This window comes from Melanotaenia boesemani, chromosome 5 (genome assembly GCF_017639745.1).
Source record: "Melanotaenia boesemani isolate fMelBoe1 chromosome 5, fMelBoe1.pri, whole genome shotgun sequence".
In the NCBI taxonomy this organism is placed as follows: Eukaryota; Metazoa; Chordata; class Actinopteri; order Atheriniformes; family Melanotaeniidae; genus Melanotaenia; species Melanotaenia boesemani.
The window spans coordinates 12,706,010-12,733,125 of record NC_055686.1 but is presented as its reverse complement, the minus strand read 5'-3'; positions in this window follow the sequence as shown (position 1 = coordinate 12,733,125).

Sequence of the window (27,116 nt, the reverse complement as noted above, 5' to 3'; positions counted from 1 at the left end):
ACCTATTAACTTAGATCTGAAGCTGCGACTGCATGCTGTAGCTTTTGCTTGTTTCTCCACCAGAACACAGGATCTTATTCAGCTGTTCAGGGTGAATTCCTGTGTAAACTGCAGCTCAAATAGCAGAGAAAATGAGAAGAGGTGGGTGACTCTGAAAGCCTGTTATAAATGTAGGATTATCCACAGGCACTTCCTGTTACTGAGTTAAATAAACTGGACCTCCTGTACAGACACACTTCAGACTAAATTCAGTAATCACAGTCATTACACCTGATTAGCAACTCAAGTTGAAAAATGTGAGGGGAATAAATTGTGTTTTTGGAAAAATTTGAGTTATTTCTGTAGTTTCTTTAAGCTAAAGTGAATTTGCATTTGATGTGTATTTGCATCATGTGCTGGACAGTTCCAAACATGACATCTGAAACTAATTTAAGGATCTTTTTTAATACATTTAAACACAGTCACATAAATGTCTCCTCTTGGACACAATTTCATTCTGTTTTATACATGTACAGTACTGTGCAAAAGCCACCCCTCTTTTCTTTGTAGATATAGCAGAAAATGTAAGGCAATTTGTGTTTGGTCAAGTGTTTCTCCCCTTTAATACTAGTCGGTGTTGTATACATTGCTGGACAGCCTGATTAGTCCCCTTTTCAACATGGTAAAACTTGTAAAGGCCATGCATCTGTGAAATGAGCAACACGGCTAAATGTGTGCATATTTCCCCAAAAAAATGTGTCAAAATCTCCTGCAATATTCTCCTGTTGGTGTTCACTCTTGTTCTGAGTCTTGGAGTCTTCAGTCAATGGATTAGATGATTATACTCTCCTACAGAAACAAGGAAGAAAGCAACCCAAATTAGCCATATTTATACAATATGCATTTTACACTGTCAAAAAACCTCGGTATCAATGAAAGATCCATCCCACAACAGTTTGGAATCTTCTCCTCATGCTAGATATTAGTCTGGTCATTTTTAGCTGTGGGATGGCATTCTGTTCTTTCCATCCTTTCCATTCATAAATTCAATAAGAGTAAGAATAAGAATAAGAATAAGAATAAGAATAAGAATAAGAATAAGAATAAGAATAAGAATAAGAAATCAATTTTGTATAGCACTTTTTTGGACACTCAAATACGTTTTACATACAAAAACAAAGACAACAGAGTTTAGCTACTCTGTGCAAATCTTTCCCAGATTCTGGAGATATATCTCTCCATTAATTAGATGCCAATTAGATGTCAGTCATTCATCTGTGACTAGTACAGACCTGGCAGCACTTTAATCTCAAACAGTAGAATATACCAATAGTAGAATATTATAATGGATTTGACACATTTTGAGGGTCAGCAGTGCTTCAACATTTAGCTGTGTTGCTAACAAGTTCTACCTCGTTTACCTACAATCTACAAAACAACACAGATTGGTATTCTTAATGGAGATGAACAAATATCCTTACTTTTGTGCTATGTTTATATTGCCAGGAAAATGGAAATCTAGGCCTACTGTATGTGGCAATTTATAAAACATCTGCACATAGAAATAGAAATGTAAAACCTAAGGAAAAAAACTGAACTTGAAACCATTTTAAGACAAGGTTTCTTGTCATTTATTTAACCCCTTCTCAAGAGAGGTCATTTTGGCAAAAACGCCTGTAATATGACCTCTCCAAATTAGAATTACTGCTGTTATTGAACCCTCTGGATTGTAAGTACAGCCTTGGGCTCTTTGTAAAGGTAACACTCTCTAGTTTCACCCACAGTAATCAGAATCACAGTAAGTATTACTAATAAAAAGTTATACACTTTAGAACACACAGAAAAAAAATATTTTTTGTCCTCGCCTAACCTGTAATGAGAGACAGAATGAGGCCAATCTTGATGGGAAATATTGATGTTTGACCTATAGAGAGCCCTCAAAGGTAAGGAAAGTCAACATTTAAACTTTCTGCTTTTCTGTAAAAAAGGCTTTAGTGTTAGTGCTATCAAAATGGTTTATATCATCGGAAAGACGAGACTTTGAGCTTTCATTTGATGTGTATATTTTAGGCATTCATGACGGAGGGGCTTGCACACATGGCTGCAATGTTCTTCTTCTTTTTCTATGGACACTATTTAAAATGAGATATATCAATTGAACAGATTTATCAGGTCCTGTATCAGGTCTTTGCTAAAGACATTTTCAAACACTGCTTATTTGCTGTGGTTTAAGTTTGCTATTCCTTCTTTTGTCCTCCATTTGTTCAGTTCCTTAATACTTGTCAAGAACTCACTCCCCACTGTGATCAGAGCGGAGATATGCCAAGTTTTCAGCTAACATCTCTTTCAGAAACAACTTGTTAAGCTAGGCAAATCAGTGTTAGCTTAGCTTGCTAACAGGAAAGCTTTAATGTCAACAATAGCTTGTTTTCTTAAACATATCAGAGAATTATTTTGCTTCAGAATTCTTTTCATGTAACTTCACCTCCTAAATTATATCAATATTGTTGAAAGATGTGCAAATTTAGCAAGTATTTATTTTTTTATTCGTTTTTCTAATTTGGTACTCAAATAAGCCACATAAACTGATGGGTAAACTTACTATGCCTCTTTGCACAGATCCCAGATCCCTTAAAAATGAATGTTTCTGCTCCCTGGTTTCATATTTTACCTTGTACAGTTCATTGAGAAAGCTTTATTAAGAACTCATTTAATTGAAGTCTGTAAATGTTACTCTTAGAATGTGTTTAATTTGTTTTATTGACTGCTATGGTGTGACTACTTGGTCAGGTCTCCCTTGAAAAAAACAACTAGTCTCAAGAGGCTTCCTGGGTAAATGAAGCTTAAATGAATTTTAAAAAATGATAGTAACAGGAAAAATTTTAAATGGATTTGGTAAATTGACTAACCCAAGTGACCTGAACAATTTTTAAGTCTGTATTGTGCAGCTTTATGTCCAGACGGGGTGGAAGGAAAAACAAGAAAACCTGGAGGCAACCTAAAGCAGAAGGATGAATGACAGCTGCAAAACACATCAGTCTACTTTTGGCCCAAATACTGATTTTTAGAAATGTAATTTCCCTCAGTTTTAATGCTTTCAGCTATCAACTTACTGTTGTCTCTTTATTTTCTTGCTCTTTCCAATATATTTGTGATATGATTTATGCTTTGCTGTAGGCTTCTTTAGTCTGTGTATAGACACAAAAAAGAAGATGAGAGAAGAAATTTAACCTCATGTTGTTTTAAAGTTGAAGTAAACTGAGCAGCTGAAGCCTGCGGTGTCTGTCTTTTTAGGTGACTTCAGGATTCATACTCTAATTTACCTTCGTACATCCACACACACAGATTTAGACGAGAGGACACCACCCATCATATTTGGATAATGCTTCCATATCTTTGACCCATTCACTTATTTTTAGACGGGATCTCATCCAAGGAAAGTTTTCTTTGTTCGAGGCCTCATCTCTCTCACCCACACACACACAGAGATCAGCCACACTGTCCAAAAAAGAAGATGAGAGAAGAAATGTATCCTCTTATTGCTGCCAAACACTCAAAGTCATGCAAACATAGTCAGTACTCAGATACACACACACACTCTCCTCCTTTGTGCTGTGGTTAGGATTCTCAAATTAGCTGGTCAGCAGTTGGTTGTATCCGGGAGGGGGGTTGTCAGTAGGATTCCCGTAACTGAAGCAATTTGGGTCTTTTTTTTTTTTTCTTTTTTTTTGAACACCATCAACATTCTTCAAATAACCGTGACTCTTGACATGCTTTTCTCTCTGCTTCGGTCTCATTGTTTCTCTACTTTCTATTTAAATGTTTATATTTTGTTTTTTTTCCCCCTCATGTGGAGCTCTATTTTTTTCCCAACAATCTGTTTTTGTATTATCCAGGCATCTAAAGGGTCTTTATAACATATTTACAATTAGGCACCCACAGATTGCAATGTCAGTCGAGCATTTCTTGGAAACCGTTGAGTTCTGAGGAAGGAATACTTCTGGAGTCCATCAAAGCCAGCAAATTTTATCATTTAAAGATGAGCATGTCTTTATCTATGCTGGGACTATTTGTTTTTCTGTTTGCAAGCATTCCCACAGCATTTGACAATATTGATGTCTAAACGATCTTCCTTATTTTTCTTGTCCCAGGCTTTTCCAAGAGCTATCATTAAGCTCATACTTAGCCAGCCCTCAATCTGACTGCATCACAAGCAACTGTTCTGTCAAGAGTCCCTCATATCATATATCAGAGAAGAAGAAGAAGTTTCGTGAGAAACAGGAACTTGCACAACACTTCACCTGTGGCTGTGATGTAGAAATTCACTGCAAATCTGAAGAGATTTTTGAAATCTTGTCTGTTGCTGCTGATTACAGTATTCCGATCTTCTCACACACACTTTTTGGGACTGGCTCTTAAAGTCATTGAACCAGACTTGGCTTTGTTCCTCTTCCCCCTGTTAGATTTCTATTAGTAGTGAATTTAGTTTTCCAAGTATTTACTGATAGCTTGAGTTCAGGATGTTTTTCTTGGGTTCATTTCAGCTTAAAAACTGCTGTTCACCTGTTTTCTGCCACAACGCCTTGGTGTGTCTGAGGATCTTAAGTTCATTATCTGACCTAGAGGTATTTCTATGAACAGTAGCTTGTACTGAAGAAAACCCAGGTAAAACTTGTTAGATAATGTGTTTTCTCCTGTATTTCTGATGCTCAGATATTTCTGTCAGTCAACTGTCGGAATCTTGTCAGTCTCTTTTAATGTTTCTCCTTGTTTTTTTTTTCTTCCCTTGCTCTCTGCACCTTCAATCATCTCTGCGTTAGAGAGATTTTGGGCCTTGCTAAGCAGTTTTCCAGATCTTGTGTTAGTGTGGGTGTATTTGAGAGGTCCAAGCCTCTTAGAAGTGATGACAAGTACTCAAAACTCAGGGCTTTTCTTTCACACCAAATTTTTCTGCTCTAACTTTTATAACTTCGTCTTTTCTTTCAGTCTCTCTTGTCTGTTCTCTTCCTTTATTTCCCAGTCAGATCCAGTTTAACATTCCATTTTTATAGGACTTTACGGCACACATACGGCATCTGGTCAGACAAAAGTGCATATGTAAACATGTCATGTCATGTGGGGAGACAAAATTCAGTGAAAGCTTAAAGGAAATTCTAGGGTTTTAAAGCTAGGTCTGGTTCATTTTCTTATTATAGGGATGATTTTCAATCATTTTGGTGATTTTCTGCCTCTTTATTTTAAGGAAAATGATTGTTGAGATTGTTTTCACTGCTGTAAAAGAAACAGCTTATCTGATTCACAAGATGCTAATGAACTGGTATACATGCACCAATAGACACTACCTCCCTCCTTTATCACAACTACCATTAACAGCCACCCTTAACTTTGACTGTCTATAGCCCTGATCCTGACTTTAAGAAGAGAAGAAACTCTACATCAGAACCAGCTTTCTGGTAGTTTTTCTGGTGGTCATGCTGCACTTGAGCTGACACTAAAAGCAAAGATTTACACGTACAGCCTTCCCTGCCAATGGTCCGTGAGTTGTTGGAGACATAAAGAGATAATGAGCCATCAAATACTGTGTATGATCCACTTTTCCAGAACCTTCTGTCTGACCACAGAACACAGAGCGTATAGTTTGCACACACACATACACATTTGGTCCGTCTATAATTGGCTTCCACTGCAACCCCATGTTGCTCTGTCTCATCTTTCTCTTTCTATGTTTCGGAAAATCAGTGTTGACGTTAAGTGAGGTGGAACAAAAGAGTCGGGAGGGGAGACTGAAGGAGAGGTGGAGGAAAGAGAAAAGGGTAAAGGGGTAGAAGAAGGGGAACAAACCAAAGAAAGAAGACAGAATAGAAAACAAGTGTTAAGGCAGCCATTATAGAAACCTAATGTGGTCTTATGATTGCTCATTCATTTTTTCAAAAATGTTGGCTTTGTTTAATTAAAAAAATAAGAGGAAAATGGTGTGATATTGTTATCAGTGTCTCCAAAACTCTTGAAAAGAAGCTGGGGGTCTGCACAAGACAAAAAATAGTAGCATTAAGAAGGGAATCTTGTGCTTTGATATCACCATGTAACATTTAGATAACACCCATTAAGTAGCCAGTTGAAGGACAAGCAGCTTCTCGCACTTTGTCAGTTTAACCAGTCAAAGCAGACAAGGACATTCATGAGGAAGGCCTTATAAATACAGGATGTAAAGCTATGTTTCAGACAAGAGGTGCTGCAGCAATGCACAGTTGGGTTTCACTAGTCCTCCAGGATTTTGCGGCATAGTTTGTGATTGTTGTGATCTAAAATGCCAGATTTTGGAGTTGGTGGTTTTTAGTGGGGGATGTTCTTTGCAAAAAGCACCTATTAGTTATTTCAAATATTATCTATTATTTTCCAACATTCATTCATTTTCTATACCATCAATTCCAATTTAGGATTTTGGGGAAAGATGGCGCCTATTCCAAGAACTTGCAGGTGACCAGGTCACCAGTCCATAGCAGGGCCGAAACAGAGAGACAAACAACCATTAACACTCATTCCAAGGGAGACCAGTTAAGCATGTCTTTATGCATGTATTTGGATGATGGAACCCATGCATACACAGGGAGAACATGCAAACACCAAATGGAAAAGCCCCTGTTTGAACTCCTCCCTGGCAGAGGCTCCAACCAGCTTCTTGCTGTGAGGCCATGGTGTACCCACCACCCCACCATAGCCCAGATATTTCAACATTCTTTATTAAAATAAAGAAACTGGGTGAGAATTTCTGATTTTTTCAATGTTTACAACAGATATGGATCTTATGGACTATAGATGTAATCTTGCAGAACAAAAGAGGCTAAACAGGGGGACTTCAAAAGAGGGACAGATAGTCAAAACCATAAAGAAATTTTGTTGGTGGTGCTAATGAAAAATAGAGTATAATGGAAAAATAGTAGAGGGATTCCAGTTCAATTTAACTGGCAAATACAAACATACATGCTCTGTTTAATCTCATCTGGACATATAAATCTGTACAGTTTCTGTTTTTCGTGTGTGGTGAGTCTGAAGACAGCTCGGCAAGCTGAGACAAATAACCTGGCCAAGTCCTGGGTCGCTGTGGGGCCTGAACAAGAAACAAACACACACATTGTCCAACTCACAGAAGTCAAAATCTTCGACTTGATGCATTCAGAACATTTTGTTTAGCAATGAGAGTTTAAACCCAAGGTGAACAAGTGTTGTTACAAAAGCTGTCCGGTACGCATTTGCTTTGGACATTAGCTGTCCAGCCAGACCTTTTCAAGGATAACATGTTGTGGCTGGAGAGAAGATTTGGAAAAGATGAACTGATGAAAAAAGTGTAAAGAATAAAAAAAAAGACAGAAATCAAAAACAAAAGAAAGCAGATGCACAGATGTTTTTCCCATTGTTCTGATTTTCTCTATCTTCATTTCGCTACAAATCAAATATCACAACAAGGTTTCATGTTCTCCAAATAAGATGGTACACATGACCAGAGGCCATAGTTTTCATGTTTTCTTCCACTGTATTTTGTTTCATTCACATTCATCTATAAATGTCCCCCCAGACCTGGCCAAGTTATCCCCAGACATACTGGACTCTGTAATGGTTTTATCTTGGTATCGTTTGATGAAATTCCAATATGCTCTAAACATTCATCAGGTTTCCTTTCAAGGTCATTAGCAAAGTTTAATTTTCCATTTTTGTACCAGAGAGCAAAACAGTTATTCTTGTTTTTCAGTTACCCCATCCTTTCTGTTATCCATTGATGACCTTGCCAAGTCTGAAGCTATTGTCCATCTGCTTTTTCAAACCAAGAACTGCTGCAACTGTCTTTTCACTTACTTTTAGTCGGTCAACCTTCTTTTTCATTTTGTGAAGATTTGAAGGGTTTTTCCAGTTCCCCAAGTGATTCTTTTTGGAGCCATCATACAGACATGCAGAAAGACACTTCTTATGTGTCCAAACATTTGTTTGTGCATTAAGGAGGATGTACTCAGAAAATTAGATCACTTTTATTTAAAATTTTACAAGGACCTCTGTGTTTCTTTAACTTTATCTCTTGGTCAAATTTAACATTTTTTCAGTGATGTTAATTTGCTAATAGTAATAGTCTTGGGGTTTTTGGTTTTACTTTGGTGTTAAAACCTAATACATTTTCACATGAATCTATCCAGTCCACTTCTCTGGTCTGCACCAGAGTGTGAAAGCATGTTCACACTACTCCAAACGAACCATACTATCTGTGGAAGCCAACCAGGGTTAATTTAAAGTGAACCAAACAGTGTCAGTGTGAATGCACCCTGAAGTGACTTTGACGATGGCATAGATTTCTGTGCCAGATGGGATGGTCTGAGGATTTAAGAAATTGTTGATCTACTGGGATTTTAACTCACAACCATCTGTAGGGTTTACAGAGAATGGTCTGAAAAAGAGAAAATATCCAGTAGTTAGCAGGTTTCTGAGCAGAAATGTCTTGTTGATGCAGAAGAGAAAGGGCAGACTAGGTGTTGATGACAAAAAGGCAGCATAAACTCAAATAACCACTGTTTCCAGCATGCAGAATCTCTGAACACACAACACATCCAGTCTTGAAGATGGGCTACAGCAGCAATGGGCTCCCACTCCTGTCAGCTAAGAACAGGAAACTGAGGCTACAATTCACACAGACTTACCAAAATTGGACAATAAAAGATGTAAAAACCAATGAGCATCATTTAACCACCACAGCCAACCTCAGTATTGTTGCTGACCACGTCCATCCCTTTATGACCACAGTGTAGATATCTTCTAATGGAAGAGCAGGATAATGCACCATGTCACAAAGCTCAAATCTGCTTTCTTAAACATGACGGTGAGTTCACTGGACTCCAATGGCCTCCACAGGCACCAGATCACAATCCAATTGAGCAGCTTTGGGATGTGGTGAAACGGGAGATTCTCATCATGGATGTGCAGCCAACAAATCTGCAGCAACTGTGTGATGCTGTCATGTCAATATGGAGCAAAACCTCTAAGACACCAAGAATTAAGACAGTTCTAAATGTAAAAGGGGTCCAATTCAGTAATAGCAAGATGGACCTAATAGAGTGGTGAATATATACAGTTGAGTTTATTTCATGGGAAAACAAGACAACAACCAGAAGTAAACTAATGTTAACGGACAATAGCTTATTAAAAAAATAAACCAGGATGCAGATGTTTGAGGACTCTCAGACATCTGATGACATTTGTTGAGAATTATCAGCAAACTGTTTAATTGTTAACTCTTATATTTGTGTATAAACTGTAGCCTGTTTTTTTATTTTTTTTTATTCTTCGGAGAAAAGGGGAATCATTTGAACCAGATTATGAATTAACTGAGTGTCGTGTGGTTTTATTAAATTTACTTCCTTCTTTAATTTCCTATTTATTCCATCAGTCGTTCATCTGGAAACACTGAAAATGTGAATATTTATGTGGAAACACACAGAAATACACACAAGTAAATTCATACTGTTTTACCTCATTATCATTGTTTAGTTGCTATCTTTCTGAACCGCATGCACAAAGAAAAAAAGAGAAAAAAAATCAGCAGAAAAGATGAAACGAAACACAAAGCCGAGCTGGTTTTTTCATGTTTTTCTGACTTCTTTAATATGCCTGTTACACTGCAGTGTACGAAGGTCACACACACTGTAAACACACCATTGAGCTAAATGTCAGTGGTCATCGACTTCTAACAAACGAGCATTTTTGTGTGTGTGCGTCTTTGCGGGTGTTATGTCTGTGTGGGTTTCTGTTTTTGTATGTGTGCATGTTTGTGTGTGAACAAATGCTTTCATGTGTATGTATGCCTACATGTGTATATGTGTTCAATGCTCTGTGTTTGTTTGTCCGTAGTTTAAATGGGGGCGCTGGGAGGTTTGTGAGAGGAAAGCTGATTTACTGGTCTCCAAACAGAGTTAATGAAGAGACGAGTCAACTGGAGGGCAGAGAGGAGACAGAAAAGGGAAAACGTAAAAGAAAATATGAAAGATGCAAGGAGTAGGAAAACAAGATGATAAATATAGGCGAATCAAAGAGATCAGAGAGGATGAAAGAAATCGAGGGGAACTAAGAGAAAAACAATCAGGATACAGTGGAAGAAATAGAAAATTAGAATAAAAGAAAACAAGAAATGTGATGATGAGGGTGTATAAAACAGGTAGATGGATCAATAAAGGAGGTAGAATAAAGGACAATGAAAAAGAGAAGAATAATTTGACTTTGCAATCTATTAAAACCATCCCGCCTGTTTTCTGCACAGATCTAACAAAAGGAAAAAAGTTGCCATGCAAGGGAGGTCTGGAATCCCATTAACCCAAACCAGCCGCCGGTTAGTGGGGACTCTGTTGCTGCTAACCTCCTCCTCCAGCCTTCACATCCCCTGATGGCCTCTGAAACAGCCGACATAAGCAGAAGGCCACAGTCTCTACTGAGTGAAACAGTTTTAACTCTTTTCTTGCACTTTCAGTCCTCCAGAGGTCACAAGGGTCTGCTGGTGATCGTAACCACTACAACTTTCTAGCGTTTTCCTCAATCTTCACCAAATACTGAATCCTACCCGACAGATTACAACCCTAATTCCCAAATAGTTGGGATATTGTGTAAAGTTTAAATAAAAATAGAATGCAATGATTTTCAAATCTCATAAACCTATATTTTATTTTCAGTAAAACATATATCAACTGAGACATTTTACCATTTCATGAAAAATATGAGCTCATTTTGAGTTTAATGGCAGCAACGCATCTCAAAAAAGTTGGAATAGGAGCAACAAAAGGTTGGAAAGGTGAAAATGAAGGACCATTTGACAGCTAATTAATTTGCAACAGTTAGGTGACATGGCTGACTATAAAAGGAGCATTTCAAAGAGGCAGAGCCTCTCAGACCTGAAACTCATCAATCTGTCTCTGCATGGAACAAGTCCAGAAAAATGTTCCTCAGTTTATAAATGCAAAGACTTTGAATATCCCACCATCTACTGTGTATAATATAATCAAAAGATTCAGAGAATCAGGAGGAATCTCTGTGTGCACAGGACAGAGCTAAAAGTCAAAACTGCATGCTTATGATCTTGGGGCTTTCAGGCAGCACAGGATTTTAAAAAGGCATGATTCTCTACTGGAAATAACTGCATGGACTCAGGAAGACTTCCATAAATCACTGTCTGTAAACACAGTTCATCCTGAAATCAATAAGTGGAGGTTAAAGCTCTATCATGCAAAAAAAAAAAAAAAAAAAAAAAAAATGTTATCTCAATCCAGAAACACTGCTGTCTTCTCTGGCCTTTATAGATTCCATCAAAAAAATATTAAACTATACACTGCATCCAACAGCATGGAGTCACTGGTAAAGAATCTGGGTGCTGAACTGACCTGCCTACAGTCCAGACCTTTCACCATTAGAAAACTTGATGAAACATAGAAATCCAGCAGCAAATTAATCCTGAATCAAACCAGAATGGGACAACTCTCATAAAACTTCAGCAAATGGTGTCCTCACTTCCTAGCTAAGCTAATATTTTCCATGAAATGGTGAAATGTCTCAGTTTCAACAATTTATGTTGTTTGTGTTCAGTTGGGAGTAAAATATGGAGTCAAGAGATTTTCATATCATTGCATCCTGGTTTTTATTTACATTTTACACAGAGTGCCAACCTCCTTCAGAAATGACGTTATAGTTTTGCTCAGGTATACTCCTGATCTTTCTCAGTAATGTGCCATCACAGCAATTTCTAACAAGCTTTCTACAAAATCTACTGAGACTTCAGACCACACTTCTGTGATGATCTCCAGGACTTTCAGGTTGGAAAGCTTCCTTTCCATCACGTCTGCAGTCCTCGTTATAGATTTTGGATTGGATTCAGGCCTGGACTTTGGCTAGGCCACTCTGAAATGTCAGTTTCTTGATCTCTTCGGCTCTGTTTTCCATGAAGGTCTTTTTAGATGATCCAGTGTCGTTCATGGCCAAGACTTTCTACAGACTGCTCGATGTTTCCATTAGGGTCTTAATGTAGTCCTCTTTTTTCCTGATGCCCACACTTTGACAAAGATGCCTGGCTCATTGGCTGGAAAAATAATCCCACCCAAAGAAATAACATTAAAATCCCTCAATTGGACTCTGGGAAGGGTGCTCTTAGGGTTGGATGCCATGTCACTGTGTCCAATCAGTTTCGTCCTATTACCAGAAGTAATGATCATCTTTCATCCAGGTAAATTTTAAGGTGACTATCCCAAACTATTCTTGGTTTTCTGTGGAGACCATCTTAGTGCAGTGTCCACCGTAGACTCAACTTTGAGATGTTCGATACCAAAACTGATCAGATTCATCAGGAATGAGGGAGCACTTCAACGTGGCAGTTCTGGACTTTAGAAAAATCAAAATACTTGAAACACCCAGTAAATCGTTAAATAAAATAAAAGGTTAACAGTGATACAATCAGAGACCAAACCTGAGACTAATAATAAGAAAGTTTTTCTTACCTTTAAGGCCTGGAGGCTGTTGATCCAAATCATAACAGAGACATACAGACAGTTTGCTTAGTTTAGGTTCAGATTTAAAAACTCATATCTTCAGCAGTGTTTCATTAAAGTTTCTCACTTATTTACAGACAGAATAAGCTCATAATGAGCTGAAAAATTCATAATGAATTCAACTTTTGTAGTTGGGGGTTATCTATATACTGTTAAACTTTATACCTTGCTAAATGCTACATATCCAAATACCATCCTTAAGTTTATTAAAATAGCCATTATTAATGAGTTCTTGTCCCACTCTGCTCAAAATGAATGTTTCAGATTTCAGCTTTAACGTCAACTTGCAATGCTGGTCTATTTCTACGTTTATGCAATCTTCACTTGAGCTTTTTGTAAAGTTTGCAGCTTTAATTGCAATTGAAAATTTGCCTTTTTGAAGCAATAACAAGGCAGACCAAAATGGCTAGAGACAAAAACAGAGAAATTTAGCTAGTGATGGTAAACTGTGTTGGTGTTGGAATACATGGTTTTTGTTTTGTGTACTCTTTTGGTTTATTCTTGTATACACATGGACCATAGACCTGCATATGGTACAGGTGCATAGATTTAGTCATCCACATATTGATGAGTTCAAGAATCATTCTTAGTTAAAAATAAGAAAAAGTTATTTACTTTGACCTCTACTCCAATTGTTACTTTTGAACAGGACAACTTGGTTTCTTTGATATTTTTTAAATAAAATACACATAATTTATACAACCATGTGTCATTCTGACATTTATCTGTTCTTTTTTGTTTGTTTGTTTTGTTTTGTTTTACATGAATCACTTGAGTTCCTCAGCTCCAGTCTTAAATTTTTCAATTTTCAACCATCTGACTGGAGATTATTTTAGTGTGATCCCTTTAAGCAAAATTAAAGTACTCCTAAGCATGTTCTACCTTTAGCTGGACTACCGCGAAGTTGGCCTGATGGTCATTCATATCGTCCTGTGGTCTAAACGAGTCAGAGGCTGAAATCATCGACCCTCCACGCTGCTCCAGACCTGATGGAGCCCGACAGCAGGCGCCCGTTTTTCCCCTTCTTTGCCATACAATGTTTGATTTGGTCGGTCCAGTCTGGCTGGGCTCACACAGTCAAACACCAGCCACAGACACACCAAGGCGGGACTCTGTCAACGATCCTGGCAGAAGCCAAGGGGGAAGAAGAGGAGAGCGATGTGGAGGGGAAGTGAATCAGAAATCCTCAACTTTAGTAGAAGAAAAATCATAGTAATCATAGAAAGCAGCATGAACTGTATCTACACAAAATATGGACAAGATAAAACAAGATAAAAGTTCTCTGTTTCTTTATCATCAATTCCATGGATGCCTGAAAATTACTTATTATTTCAAAATATAATTTCTAAACCATAATCTGGTGCCATGACACACTGAGACTCAAGTTTGCTTATCCGTCTGGATGTTTGTAGCCATTATGCCATCGCCACTGCTGGGACTGATCCAGCCTAACTTACAAACAGATGCTAAAAGACCACCAACTTGTTACTGGTCCAGATCTAAGAACCACCAGGGACTGAGGGCATGATCACATGACCAAAGAGATCAACTGAAAGTTTTTGACTCCGAAGTTAAACAAACAATCCAGTCTGCCTGACTCTTTAAGGACTTCATAAAACATCAGCCTCTCTAATTTCCCTGCTGTTTAATGTTTTAGCAGCAGTAGTCAGTATAAATGGCACCATCATCTTTTTCAGCCGTAGCTATAAATAACATTTGCTACTACATTTACAGCTGTTGTTATAGTTTTGAATATTACCATCTGAAATGATGCTCACAATTACAAATTTTTAATGCTGAACAACATTTATAAACAAAAATCAAATGTCGTTTCCCAGAAACATTTATAAATCCAGACTGATGATATTAAAACAGCAAATCAGAGAGAAAATGATCCAAACAATGTAATCAAAGAAGGTTGTGTACATAAAGTAGTGCACTGTGGTTCTACAGAAGTCTTTAGAAGGAAGTTTGAATAATGTACTGTAAGACATCTAATCAGTACCAACCCCTGTTTGAAGCTGGTTAAAAAGAAGCGATGTATCTGACAAAATGAGAGGAGAAAACCATGTGGTGTGAAGAGTAACCATAGTTGTCACAGTTAAGTAGACTTTGTATGAATGTTTGTATTTTTCTTAATGCGGTTTAGTCACATGAGCATGATCTCAATCAGAAACATTTAGAGAATTAACAAAAAAAACCTACTCTTAAAGCTGCAGTATGAATTGGTAAAGCCAGAGTTTGAAATTAAGCAACAGAAAAACTCCAACCACCTTAGCTCCTTCCAAAGCCACGCCTGTAAAGCTGGATTTATACTCGTGTAAGGTTGGTTATAGTGTCAATGCGGTATGCTCTGCGTAGATCCATGGAGCCTTGGTGCACACCTCTTCCAGAGCTGACACACACTCGTGCTTGCAGAGTGGTTACGCGGAAGAACTCCCTTATGATTGGTCAGTTTGTGATTACGTGTTTCCGGATTTCCGGAGCTTCTCACTGAATTCTTGCAGTAATCGCGGAAGAGAAACTACAACACAATGCCTACGATTAAGTGCAAGAGCACATTTCACTTGCATCATCTACGCCGGTCCTATCGTATGCAGACGCTGAGTATAAATCCTACTAACTGTTAGTTTCCTCCTTCTCAGCTGAACCATAAACAAACGGAGGCAGGGCACGCTGTGCAATGCAGAGGACCAGAGAGCCACTAGGCCGGCCATGTTTGTGCAAAATGCAGGGAAATGTAGGAAAAGTGCGGGTGTGGAACCTTCTCTACACAAAAGGTGTGGGCATCAAAACGTCATCATCCTCCATGGGGGTGACACCCATGTGCTGTGTTCCATCAATGTTCATGTTATTCTCAAAAACGTCCATAGAGCCTCCCAGCTCATCTTGCCTCTAGACACCTCCATGTCCCGTCATCATAACAGAGAAATGACGGATGTATGAGACTTGTCACACCGTGAATGCGTTAAATTGTTGAAAATATTATTGCAGTTAATTACATAAATTAGTTACAGCTGTTAACGCATTATTTTTGACAGCCTTAGTTGTGACATTATAATTTAGCTGCATCTGATTTACAAAATAATCATCCATTGCTGTGTTTTGTATCTGGGGTGGAAAATGTTGGGAAAGCAGAATTAGTATTTAAAAGAAAAAAAAATCTTGATCCTGCTTTTTCATGTGATGACTTCCTGTCTAAACCTTTCTCCATTTGCAGTGCTTTCTCAGTTCTCTTATCTTTTCCTCTCTTTTCAAAATCTGTTTTGTGTCTCTATCACTCAGCCTCTCAGTTGATTCTACAATCCCAATGTCTGCCATCCTTTTTTTTAAATTTCTTCCTCTCTTGCTCCAGCTAACAGTATTGGCCCCTGACCCTTTTTTTTTTTAACTTTCTGAGTCTCTAACTTTTTCGACTGCGGCTCCTTATGCACCAAGACTGCCAGTTTGAGGTGTTGAAGACATCCTGGAACCTGAAACGGGGCCAGCAAACGTGAACCAGATTCATGGTTTGATGGCCTGTTTGCATGCACATGTGTGTGTCTTGCATAAGTCCACGTGGGCGTGTGTGCATGTGTGTGTTCTGCAGCAGGGCGATCAGCTTTGAGCCAGACGTTCAGGAGAGACAGGCAAGGAGGGTGGGAATTATGGGAAATGAAACAAAGCTGAACATGAAAAGTTTTGCATGGATATAAATAAAAAGCAGAAAAAAAGTTTGAAAGACAAACATGCGGGACAAGTTTAAATATTTTCATTTAGTTTCACTCACTGATATATAATTATCTGCTCTTTCTTCTTTCTCTCTATCCACCAGTATGCTGGATGTTATTCACTGGATGGTAGAGCGAAGCAGAATTCAGCATAAATGCCAATGCTTTTTGTAAAAGCCAGGTACTGATTTTATTACTAAGCATCTTTCTGCACTAATGACATGTCTTGCTGCTATAGAGCAGGCAAGTTTCCTACAAGTCCTCAAGCAGCCACATGCATTAATTCAGATGTTTGACCTGTAAGTATGCACATAGTTTCCTTCCAATAGCATATTTCATTCACATACACCAACACTCATGCCTACTTTAACTTATTTCTCTTACTTTCTGATTTAAAGGCAAACACATTGAGACTCAGCATTTCAGTCATAAACAGATCATAAAGGTCCGTCTTTACTAATGATTCGGCTAAAGAGAGAAACAGATCTTCTGTTCAGCATGAATGTGGGCAGAGTGGTTCTTTATAGTTTGGCTTCCTTTGCCTTCATATTTTTTGTGGAAATCCTGCGGCGCATTCCCAACCGGCACTCAGGGTTTGACAGGTTTTCATCGCCAAGGGTCATATATTGTGTATTTAAGCTTTTCAACTTGAAGGTCTGATATGAACAGAGCAGGCATAAGAAGCTGTGGCCAGAGCTCTAAAGGAAAAGGTAGATAAAATGTCAAGCACAAAATCCATGTTTCTGTGGGCTTGGTTAAGCATTTGCACTGATGAAGGGCCCTCAAACAAAACACCATACATTTGCAGTGATTCGAAAGGCTGTTAAAGTTGGAATTAAGCACATTAACTTTCATAAGAAATATAAACGCATCATTTATGTTTATAAAGAAATATAATACTTCAAAAGATTCGACATGTTAACTTTTTCTATTTCACTGTATTTTAAGAGGATTTTAGCTTGAGAATGGTTCTTTACAGGTGATGTAGTAGTTCCTGAAAAATCAGGAATTACATATTTTTACAGCTTTCATGTTACTTGAGATTGAACCTTCAATCTGGAGGATACGCTGATTCTTTGCTTACAAGACTATGAAGGTGTTGAATATTTCCTACAACCTGTTAACAGAGAGATGAAGTGTGGAATATTCTCACCCCATATTTCAGGAGATTCAGAGAAAACATCTAGGATTAAATCAATCATTTTTGTGCTGGGCAATGCAGCTTTAAAATAATGTATCAGTGGGAGCTGTTTTTTAGTGCAGGCATACTTGCTAAAATAAGTTAAATCCATGTTCATTGCCAATAGTAGTAGGTTTATCCCTTGTGCTCTAAGAACTACAACATATTCAGACTTGGATCAGTACCTACTACTACCTGCAAGAGAACAATCCTGTAGCAACAATAACATGAATGGATGGCATTACACCATGTCCTGCAGGCTGTGTTGGACCACATTTGTTATATTGAACTTTCTGATATAATTAGATCATTCACCGGACTGAGCATACTGCCAACTGTCTTGAAATTAAATAAGAACTATCATGTTTCTTCCGACGTAGGTTGAGTCAAGTCAGCTGTTTTAGTTTATTTAAGATGCTTTGCTTGCATCCTTTTAGGTCTAAAGGAGACAGCATGGGATTAAATTTAACCTGTTGTTACCAAATGTCCCATCGGCAGGACATAACAAATGAAAATGTTTTTTTTACTCTCCCTTCCAAGTACCAACACGTTATAAACCATTGGAAAGCTTACATTTTTGAGACTGCTACTCCAGTAGCAGAGGATACTGCAACAAAAACAGTCCTGTTGCTTTAGCAAGGGTCCAGTAAAAGCAGTTCAGTCAAATAGTTGGTCCACAACAAGTATTTTTATCCTAAAAACAAAAACAAAAGAAACATTTTAGGCAAAAATTGTAGGATTTTATGGGGTTAGGTAGCCTTGAAACCACTGATGTTTTAGAGTCTATGATGGTTGTTAAGCAGCGACTCCATTGCTTCCCATGAGGCCAAGTGTAAATAGATTTTTGTCAGCCTTCCTGGAACAGCTGAAATGATGCAGTTGTTTTCAGCATGCCAAAGAGAATGATATTACCTAGTCAGCTATTTAGTCTCAAGTAAAACTTGACAATGGTCACTGTAAAGGCCCATTTATGCTCAATGCAGAAGTTGCACACGTAGACGGACGGACACTTTCGCCCATCTCCTGCATCATGTATGCATGTAATTGGTGCGTTTTTAGGGGCCTAGTGGATCAGTCACACCAAAGAAAAAGAAGAGCAGGAAGGAGAAGAAAAAGAAGATGATGACAAGGACAACACCTGTAGAGATCTTGGGAACTTTTAAAGAAAGGCTGCATGAGTGTGTCATAGCATTATTGTGTACAAAACAGACGTCAAAATGCGAGAGTGAACTCTGAACTCAGCTCTGCCCATTAGAAGATGAAGTGACTTCATAACCATGGCAACATAAAAGACGCATGGAAGTATGAAGGGCAGCGACATATGACGAGATATATTTATTACATATGTAAGGAAGCATAAACGAGCCTTAACAAGATGTCAGGTGAATTACAATTCTCACTGATGGTTGCAGACTAAAACATCTGTGTTTTTTTATGGTCAAATGTCTTCAAGAAATCAAACTAAGTCTATTTGACTTGACTCAACCTATGCTAGATATTATAACCTAAATGGATGAGAAACCTTTGCGGAGAATCTTCTTTCCTTTTGTCTCTGATTTGTTGGCATCAATTTTAGAACTTCCATGTACGACACTGTGGTCATTAAATGTGTGAATTTGTAAAAATAATGTGAGCTGTTTTCACTCTAGCAACCCTGAATGCAGCATCCTCAATGAAATTAGCCCAAGTACCCAAGTGCCATGTTCTGATCAACAAGTATCAGAGTCGCAACTGATAACTATTAGTAATTTAATTAGTAATTTAATTAGTCATTTCGTTCCACTTTTTGTTGCAATGACAATAAAGTTCTATTCTATTGTGATAACTGCTACTATTGTAGTTATTTGATGCAGGACTAAATGCAAATTAAACACTTTCCTTTATACTGCACTTAAAAGTAAAGTAAGGTCCATGCCGTGGGTGGGATGGGTGTTGGTAAAGTAATTATATCTGTGTCTTTGGACCAGTTCCACAAACATCCACAAGTATGTAGGGACAGTGTTTTCCCTAAATTTCAATATTAAACCAGCTAAAAAAAAATCTAATAACGAGAACCAAAAAAGCATTTTAACATGCATTTGCAACATTTTTCCTTTAAACAGAACTTGTCAACCTGCTATTACTTCACACAAACAGCTAATGCTATGGCAACATCCACTAACAATGTCCACATCAAGAGGATATTGTGTTGGTAAGTTTAAGTCTTGAGTGACACTATTATCTTTTCTTTTTAATTTAGCTCAAGTATAGAATTTTTCATCCTTTGGGTTTTTTAAACTTTAAAAAAAATCATAGTTTGGTTTAGGATACAGGTTTTTTTCTCAGTTCTGCAGATTTCAGACAAAACATCACTTATGTGACAACTTGGGGAATGATACCAGGCTCCAGAGAGACATGGAAATCAAAGATAATCATGGTTTGAAGAATTTAAGATACAAAAATGAATGATATGAGTTTATTTAAAACTTTTGTTTTGATGAAAAAAAACCTCTTCCATGGTCATATTCCAGATGTTCTTCATGAGAAGTTGTCGTTAGCAAATGCTGCCAAAAACACAGTTTTAAATAAAGTTAGTATAAAACTATTTTGTGCTAGTTACAACAGGAAATTAAATTTAAACACAGACTTTTAGAACTGGAAAACATAAAACAGAAGACAAACAAGTGGTCTCTGGAAAGTAGGCAAGGGAAAAAAGTGTCATCCAGAGAAACCCAAACCCAAGAAACAAGAATTTTGCTTCCCCAGTGGTTGACTGGCAGGTGATTTCTGGGAAATGTTATACAGACACACCACAGCAAAAGAAAAATTATTTTTAGTTAACAAACCCAAAGATAAATCTATGAAAAAGGTTTGAAATTATAGTAATTACACATCACATTAAAATCATTACAGCTTTAGTATTTCTGAAACCAGCACAGCTTTTTCTTGTGTTATGACACAGTCAGGAAGTCACATGATAATCGCAAACACATGTTGTTTTAAGCTTTTGGCATTGAACAAATATAAGTATCAGTGATTCAGTTCTTCAGCTCTGTGTGTGATACAGAAATAATTCGTCCTTGTTAGACGCAAGGGGCTTTTATAAAGAGATGAACGGTGAGGAAGAGCCAGAGGAAGACACGAAGCAGAAATGTGTTTACCCGTCTTACTGAATATTTCTTGTTCGTTTATTTGCTTTAAGTCGCTTAAAGCTTCATCCGTCTATCCACTAGTGTCCACTCCATGCCAGTCTAAAACATTTTATTGCCAAACATAACCCTAGGCAGAACAGGACAGAAACACATACTGAGAGAGAGAAAACCGTATAAATACTTGCACATTACTGGAATAGTTAAGGAGAGAGATGGATGGCTGGAGGTGGAGGACAGACGGACTGAGGTGTTCCAGAGGGCAAAGTGTGGATGGATTAAAGGAAAATAGAACAGAATTAATAGACTCATGGTTATGTACCAAAGGAGAACAAGAATTTGTTCTTTCTACTCTCATGAGCAAATTTAAACGTGATTAAGTTTATTTTTAAAAATTACCACAATATTTTGTTTAAGTTTATTTTAGATGTGTCCATGTGATTTAACTGGAATATGATGCTTTGAAAAGAAAAACTGGAGTTTTTACAGTCAAATTTGAAAAGGGAGACTTCTCATATTCAGCAGTATATTTAGTGAAAATATTAGCAGCTGTTTCTCATCATTCGCAGTACCATTTAAAAAATAATAATAATATATTAAAAACAGTAAGGCCAGACTGGAATTTTACCAGTAGCACCTTGCCTCGGGATGAATGGAAAAGGCAGGCATGGAGGGAAAGTAAAAGCAGAAAAAAGCAGTCCATTTATGAATGACGGAGAGTTGAAAATTAACTGAATAAATAGTAGATTCAAGTTTTTTTCTACGTATAAATATTAAAGATGACCTGGACGGTTAGGAGCATTCATGGTGGATCACTTAATGGCCAGAACCAGGTTTGGTTGAAAATTTGAAAACACAGGTGAATATGTACCACCTGAAGTTATGGCTGTCAGTCCTTGCAAATTGGCGTAAATAATTTAGGTAGTGTAAATACATGCTGGTGTCTGCAGCAACAGGTTCAGGAGGGAGACCCAGACACGCCTCTTCCCAGTGAGATTCTCCACCTCACCTTTATAATCCCTCCAGCGAGTCCTGGGTCAGCCCTGGGATCTACATCCAGCACAATGTGCCTGGAAAAGCTCCAGCCACCTCAGCTGATTACTTTACTATAGCTGACAGATCTACTGGAATCCAGCAGGAAGGGGTAGTTGTTTTGGTTGAGATTAATGTTTTCTTGTTTAACAATAGATCAAAAATGAAGCCCTCAGCAGCATTAGCTTGATTTTTGGTCGCATACTGATATATTATTGCTGACAGCCTATAATGACCAGTCCAAGACAGCTGGGGATTCTGGTAAATCTTTAAAGGTTTTTATAAATTCCTGCTTGTTGTGCTGTATTATTATATTAATTCACCTGTGGCATTAAACAAGGCACAGGAAGTTTATACATTAATTGTGATGAGCTTGAGCAAACCCAAAAAGTATTGGTCAATGTAAAATGATTGAGCAGAGTTTTCTTAATAACCTAATAAATATAATTCTTTACTTTTTTTTGTAAATGCTGACAATGTTTATAATCTTTACTGTTTTTAAATTTCAGTTCTAATAATTGAAATTAAAACCCAAAAATGTCTATTGATACTCTTTCAAGGTGGGCTTATTGTAAGATGGAGCATTAGGTCCAAACACAACACTAAGGCTGACCACCAGACCGTAAACAAGTAGACTGGATTTGTTCCTAAGGTTTGTTATCTGTGAAATACATCACTATTAGTACAGTCCTCCAGAATGTTTTTTTTAAGTCAGTCAACATCTTAAGGATTACAATGTAGAAGACATTTTTGGTGAATGAGTTATTTTGAGTGTAAAAATTGATTTCCTGTGAGGATGCTGTTTGCTGGTATTTGACTGACATCAGACCAACACCTCTTCATCAAATGTTAAGTTCTGATTCAAGTGGAAATTTCATTATTTAAGCACAAAACATGTTCCCAGACTAATTAGCAATTATTTTTGAAGTTCATTCATTCATATTGCTTTGTCCAATTCAGGGTTTTGAGCCAATCCCAGCAATTAGCAGGTCAGAGGCAGGATACACCCCGAACAGGTCGCCAGTCCATTGTAGGGCCAACACAGAGAGACTAACAACCACTTACACCTACTCCTAGGGAGAATTTAGAGTGACCAGTTAACCTAACATGCAAGTCTTTGAACGGTGGAAGAAAGCCAGAATACTCAGCAGAGGCTTGAACCAGTGACCTTTTTGCTGTGAGACTGTGATGCTAAGCAACACACCACAGTGCAGCTCCTATTTTTGAATATTATATATATATATGATATTTGATCCCTTCCTTCTTTTTTATACTGACGACTGCTACTATACTGCTCTCTGGCATCATAATAAATAAGCTTTCACACATCCCTGATGAGTGTTTTAAATCTATAATTAAATAACAGATGTATGATAGGGGGGAAAAAGGTATAATCCAAGTTAGAAGCTTAAAGATATTTCACAAACTTTAGCTAGTTTAAATGCCACCTTGTTGCCAAGTTCTAACTCTCACTAAAAGTGTGTGCATATGTGTGTATTCACAGAGGAGGTCAAACAGTAGGGGAGCGTTTTATATCAAAGTCTAAGAGGCCAGACTGGCTCTGTTAGGCACAATCACTCCCGCATGACCCAGTGTGTGTGTAACAGTGCCTAAATTGGTCCCGTATGATCATAACAATGTCATCAGAAACTTGGGAGAGCTGGAGAACAAGCAAACATTATGTGTGTGTGCGTCCAAGTGTCAGTCTATCTGCAGTCATGCATGCCTGCAGTCCTACAGTATGTTTGCAATTGTGTGCATGTGTGTGTATATGTGCTAAAGGTGTTTTGATGCAGGTTTGTGTAAATGTACTTGCCATCTTACCATTCATAACTTTGTGTATATTGTTTATGAGACAAAACTAAGAGTGTGTACGTGTCAGAGCGCACATCCAAAATGAACAACTCGTCGGTTCTGAGGTCGGCCTCCAAAAAAAAAAAAAAAAACTATGAGTCAGAATTATGGAAATCTCAGAGGCCGGAATTCCTCGGTTTGCTTCCAAACATCATTCACTCTTAGCAAGGTCAAGTCCATAAAATGCACACATGCACGGAAACACGCACATGCAGACAAAAGGGTAGTCAGTGTAACGTTGGTGAACCATGTCCGTATAAATCTGATAGTCCCAACATAACACAACGATGGCCACAAAAATGTCAACAGTCTACTTAACCCCCTGGAACGGATGTGAGGGGGAACAACAGAGAGAAAGAAAAGAAAACTGACCGATGGATAAACAGTAAAAAGAAAGAATGAATGCAAGGTGGCCAGAGCTAACGCAGAGCTCAGAGAGAGAGAGAGAGAGAAAAAAAGAAAAATCATGGAACCGTGTCGGGTACCTGGAAAAACTGAATTTCACCTCTACACATTCACTTTATGTTTTTTTTCCTGTCTTCTTAATGAGGCTTAATGTCAGTCAGCATGATTACAGCTAAAGTATCTCCTGAATGTTTATAACCTGCAGCTAAGAGAAAGATGTGCCTGTCAGAAAACATAGTTGCTGTTAAACATGTGTAAATACTTTTAAGTGTTTTTTCCATCCACTTGATGGTAAAGTGTAAACTTTGGTGACCCCCAACAACACCTAATGTGGCATCCGTCTTGTATCCGGTCTCTCCTCTGAGCTCTTTCCAGTCAGTAAAAGTCAGTCCGATGTTGATTCGTCTTATTTCCTGCTCTGTCTTTTTCTCCCCTTTCTAACCCTAAGATAATGCCCTCTTAGGTGTTTGTGCTAAATCAGAAATGGTGCATGTTCAAAATGGCCAGAATCTTGTTGTTCAGTTGCTTTCGAGTGATGCCAAAAAGCCAAAGGCAGCTGTTATGTGATGCTCTGCGCTTGAAGACAAAGTCCAGCTTCTCAGTCTCAAGATGCTGCAGGGCAGCCATAGCTATAGGAATGTGTATAATGAATGTTTCTATGCCATCAAAACAACCCAGAAACACAGAGTTTTGAGGTCGGAAAGTAATGGGGTGTTGCTGTAAAAGAAAACCTTAGAGCACATGCAAAGAGCATTGAAAAGAAAGATAAAAACCAACCTGAGATACAGATTCAGATCACTTATATCAAAAGTTGTACTTTAGTACTTATGCTAATAAACTAATTTATCATTGAAGATAATTGTAGAGATTTTCATAGATGTTTTTAATTTTATATCCATTTTTGGTGGATTATTTGGTTTGGCCAGTTTCAGTTTTAGCTTTGTGTTTAATTAAATGTTCAAGTCTTTGTTTTTATAAAACGCTTTATGAGATGTTGCACTTTTGTTTGTGTTTGTAAATAGTTTTTTAGATGCTGCTGCATCTCTGGTTTTGTTGTCTTATAAGATTTTGTTACTGAAAATTTGCTTTTGGCTTTGCTGTGTTTATAAAAAGCTTCTTGCATGTTGTCATGTTTTTGATTATAGTATGTAAAATATTGTCTTGTTGTTTTTAACAATGTAGCCTCAGGAGGGAGCCCGGATAAAAGCAGAGGACTGTGTCAGGAAGGGCATCCAACATAAAACTGATGCCAAAAAGTATAATTATTCCTTTATCTTAATGATGGAGGTAGATGATTCGGTGTGATCACCCCTGAAGGGAAAAGCCAGAAGAAAAAGAAAACTGTGTTTTTGTTTTATTGTAGTGTTGTTTAGAGTTGTGTCGCTTTTTTTCATTTGTTAGAATGTTTATTACTTTAAAAATGCAGCTGCCCTGTTTATTTTAATCAGACCACTATAGTTTCTGCTGCAGAGACACCTGGCACCTACTTCGATTAACAAATATAAAGAAAGTTTGACTTCTAGTTCTGTAATAACAATGGGCTGTGTCTGTTTTCACTGATACATATATTTAAATATCATTTAATTTTCCAGTGTTTTGGTGCCGAATAAGTCTTCAAATGCAGTCTTATTAGCCAAGCTCCATCCCCAGATTGATGTAGCATTAAGGTAGCTGTTATTATACCCTTCCAGCAAGCAGCTAATCTTGTCCTTTTCCTCTTGAAAGTTAACTCACCCAATAACTTGTCACCCTGCTGCCCAACCCTATACCCGCCCCTCTGTCCCAGCATCCCTGTAAACAAATTTTACCTCCTCCTGCTCCCCCAACAATGACCTTACCTCATTCCCTTTCTGTAACCCCAAACACAAACTACCAGCTGTAACCCAAAACGTACCTTTAAATATCACCCCCCCTCCCCTCCGTCTACATACACCTCAGCTCATCCTGAGTCAGCCCAGAGGCCTGACCTTGCCTCCTCTTTATTTTAACTCTCCCATAACTTCACACAGAGCTGAACTTCTGCCCTGAACACTGCCCCTCTCACACACAGATGTGCTCAAACACAAGAGGAGACACAGAAATGTTTCCGATCTTCTGTGTCTAAGTAAATTGATCTTTGTTTGTAAAAAATGTTGTGTAGCTGAGCTATTACACAACATGTTACCCAAGAATACGTGCACAGGCTGCGCCTGAAATAAATTACTTTCACTCAGTTGGAAAACCTCTGGAAAACAGACTCAGTTGTCTTTTCTTTTCTTTTTTTTTTAAAGTATTTTACAGTCTTGTTTATTTTCTTTTTTTTCTCCTTTTAGCATATTTTTCAAAATCTACATGTTTTTTCAAATGTGTTTTACATTAAATTTGTCTCTTTGATGTTTAAAAATGTAAAGAAATTGGACTGAGTTTGATCAAAAAAGTCTGAAACTCTCAAACCCTGCTCTGATGAATTTTCCTGGTATTCCCTGTAAGTGTGAATTTTTATTTTGCATGCAGCTTTTCAGTCCTTCCTCAATGGTTCTAATGGAAAAGCATTTTATTATGTGTGGAACGATGTGGATGAGGTTAATTTAGCTTATAATTCATTCATGCAAACATTGATAAAGTCAAACAAAAAACAAAACTGTAAAACAAGGACTTCAACTATGAAGAATATTAATGATAAACCTTGGATCACCAAAGACTTGAAAAATTCTTGTAAGAAAAATCTGGTATACAAACGCTTTTAACAGTTGAGAACAAAAGAAGCAAAAGACGGATATAAAAATACAAAAATAAATTAGTTGAAATTATTAGAACTCAAGGATACTACAGTAATCTACTAAATAAAAATAAAAACAGCACAAAGGTCACAGCTGGGAAGAGCTCAGAGAAGATACAGGATGAAAGATGTAGTGTTTTGCCTACAGTTATATAATTTATTTTACAGCACCACCAACAGAAGTCATTTCAGGTTCCCATTCTTCTAGAACAGGTTTATATTTTGTCTATAGACACATGCGCACAGGTGATTCTGCCTATTGACAGTGAGTGCATGTCAGAAAAACACATAAACAACCTGAAAAAGAATATCATCATGTTATAAACTCTCCCAGGCTGGTGTAGATGGAAACATTTCTTCTCTAGCAAGGAGCATATATTAAACTAACAGTGAAGGGTCAGACTCACTATTATATAGGATGCTGTGTCTCTATTTCAGCACAGAGGGGTATCACCCTGCAGTACTTTTAAATGTTTGTGTCGGGTTGGTTAACTTGGGGGAAACACT